General features: G+C 27.2%; 1 long non-coding RNA gene across 1 annotated transcript; it reads right to left on the bottom strand.

Annotated features, from left to right (window-relative positions):
* Positions 1-2,335: 2,335 nt before the first annotated feature.
* Positions 2,336-3,392, bottom strand: LOC109340772. The gene is made up of 2 exons (XR_002106837.1): positions 3,314-3,392; positions 2,336-2,687 (listed from the first exon to the last, which is right to left on the bottom strand). It is a non-coding gene; the product is annotated as an uncharacterized LOC109340772 (long non-coding RNA).
* Positions 3,393-3,413: the final 21 nt, after the last annotated feature.

Here is a 3,413-nt window from a genome sequence, read left to right as displayed (position 1 = left end):
TATATAAAAAAGTAACATATGTTATTTTGTAGTATATGTTACTATTTATTTTTGTGGTGTAGAAGAATTTGTAGGATACAAAAACAATAAAAGTTAATAAAAAATAAAGTAAATTTTATTGAAAACATCAAATGTTAATATAAAATAATAGTAAATGTTAAAAATAAATGGCAATGTTAAAATAATGGTGCATCTTATATTGTCCATGAGTTATATTCATTTAAATTCATTAACTTTCAAATGAGCAAAATTTTGATTCCTATGAGCGACACTTGTTGGGAGGGACAACCACACACACTGAAAGAGATTAGTTCCTTACTAGAAAGAGTGAGAAAATACCCTTGGTAGTACCAAAAAATTCATTTAACTTTAGTTGCTAGATTTTCATGAATTTAATTTTCTTGGATTTGAGTATGATATGAATTATTGATAATCATGCCTTCTTTGCATGCAAGGGGTACTCAATGTAGTTTATGTATATAAGTTTAGAGCCATTAGTGAAAGCACAAAGAAGATGGTTAGGTTACGTAGGTTCACTTAATTTTAGTGGTGTCAATATAATTTACATTAAATTTTATCTATAATTAATTATAAATGATATATTAAAAAAGAGTCATGATATATTATTCTATCATATTATTCTACAAATTTTCATACATACAAAAAAAAAAAACACTCTTATATTGTCCATGAGTTATATTCATTTAAATTCATTAACTTTCAAATGAGCAAAATTTTGATTCCTATGAGCGACACTTGTTGGGAGGGACAACCACACACACTGAAAGAGATTAGTTCCTTACTAGAAAGAGTGAGAAAATACCCTTGGTAGTACCAAAAAATTCATTTAACTTTAGTTGCTAGATTTTCATGAATTTAATTTTCTTGGATTTGAGTATGATATGAATTATTGATAATCATGCCTTCTTTGCATGCAAGGGGTACTCAATGTAGTTTATGTATATAAGTTTAGAGCCATTAGTGAAAGCACAAAGAAGATGGTTAGGTTACGTAGGTTCACTTAATTTTAGTGGTGTCAATATAATTTACATTAAATTTTATCTATAATTAATTATAAATGATATATTAAAAAAGAGTCATGATATATTATTCTATCATATTATTCTACAAATTTTCATATATACAAAAAAAAATAACATGTGTTACTTTGTGATACATGTTACTATTCATGTGGTGTAGAAGAATTTGTAGAATAATATATAACTTTATGTTAAAAAACAATAAATGTTAATATGAAATAGTAATAAATGTTACATTAAAAACATTAAACGTTAATATAAAATATTAATAAATGTTATATATTAAAAATAAATGAATGGCAATATTAAAATAATGATAATTGTATATAAAATATTAAATACTATAATAGTAAAATACAATTTTTATAATAAAATAATATTTTTTATTCAACTTAAAAAAAGTACAAAATATCTAATATTTATTTAGTGTATGAATATTGTTTAATGAGTTTAATATTTATATGTTATACATATATTTTTTATGTGTTACTGTTTGTGATGAGTTAGAAAATATTTAAAATTTAAATTTAAAAATTATTTTTAATCAATCACAAACACTAATATAAAATGACATATCTTTTTATATAAGACATGTGCTCATATTACACTCATGGAAAGTGATATTGACAAGTGTCATATTACCTGAGATAATTATTTTATACACAGTATTAGATATTACGATACTTAAAACTTATGTTTAATCATGAAGTACAAGAGTCTGTTTGCAAGTTGAATTTTGGAGAGAAATTAAAGACTTTAGTGTCATAAAATACATTTGTGGGATGACTCTCAAATATTTCATTTCTCTTCTTTCACTACAAAAAAATATACCGTTAGCCACGGTTAAAACCGTGGCTATTGTATGAAAAAACCATGGCAAAACACAGCAGCCACGGTTACCTCTACCCTAGCAATTACTGGCGTAGCAAAAATTTACCCATGGTCAGTTTATCATATAGCTACACTTTTGTGAAGTGTGGTAACATTTCTTTAACCACGGTTTAACCGTGGCTAATTTATTCCATTTGTTTTAACCACACCTCGTCATGGGTAATTTATACCATTATTTTAACCATACTCTAATCGTGGCTAAATCTTTATTCAATTATTTTCACACATTCATCTCTTGCTCCTGTTTAACAATCATTATATTCTACAATATAATGGTAACTAAATAAAATTAAATATTTATAAGTTAATAATAATAGCTTTTATTTTTTTTAATGTGAAAACTATACCAAATTGTCCAAACTAGAGAAAATAAACATTTCCAAATGCTAGTCAGGAACACAACAAAAAAGGTTTGCTTATAAACATAATATAGTAGTGATGCTAAACATGAAAATAGTTCCATAGAGTAGCTTATCCGCACTAACAACGTCGGAGTTTGGAAGATGTTCTAAAACAATTTAAGAAAAAAGAAAGAAATCACTTCAAGCATGTTTGCCCCAACCATCACGGATAGCAAATAGCGCGATTGGTTTTGAGGGCCTAAGGAAGGGTACATCACACTTGAAGTACCATTTCCTGTCCAGCTGCATCATACATATCCACATTGAATGTTTCACATGTTTGAGTCTCCATAGGCAAGTGTCTCTTTTTTTGTAGATGGGTTTAGCACATCAATGAAATCCCCCCTTCCTCAAGCTGGAACCAAAGAAAACATAAACTGTTAATACAAACTCCATTGGGTACAATTAAAGATGGTTGAGTTTCAACAGTATGTTCAATTTAGCGAACAATATAGGCAATAAAATTAAGAATGTCTTCCATATGACACTTTTAGAATAAGTATTGCTTCAACTAATGGCATCATCTGACCACTACATTGACTTAAATCAAAATAGAGTTTAGATGATTACTATATTTTTCCTTGACAATAGTATATTGACTTAGATGATCACATTAAAAAATTATGAGCCAGTAGAACTCAAAAACATCTCTTTTATGTGGTATTGTATCAATTAATATGTTGAATTGGTGCATCTTAAAAAACATCAGATACTATTATTGCTATTATTGAAAGATAAAGAATGAAGCAACATATATAAAACTGATATCAGACGAATATGATGATAACAAAAAGAGATATATAATAGTCATGGATTGAGAATAATATATAAAAGCAAAAGAGATATATAGGAAATGAAGAAAGTGAGAAAGCATCATAATGAAAAAATCATATTCAAAGAAGGAAATATGAAGAAATTTCCAGGAGTTTCGATGTCCCATGAATTAACTAAAGAGCAGTTGAGGAGGAAGGAATTACTTACACAGTTGTCAGACTTTCCAAACTTCTAACCCATGAAGGGATATCATCAAAAGAAGTGAAACTATTGTTGCTCATATCCCTGTAACATAATTATTATGATA

The sequence above is a fragment of the Lupinus angustifolius genome, unplaced genomic scaffold, assembly GCF_001865875.1.
Source record: "Lupinus angustifolius cultivar Tanjil unplaced genomic scaffold, LupAngTanjil_v1.0 Scaffold_244_33, whole genome shotgun sequence".
Taxonomy (NCBI): Eukaryota; Viridiplantae; Streptophyta; class Magnoliopsida; order Fabales; family Fabaceae; genus Lupinus; species Lupinus angustifolius.
Note: the sequence above shows the minus strand (reverse complement) of the source record. Positions and strands in the feature narration are given on the sequence as shown.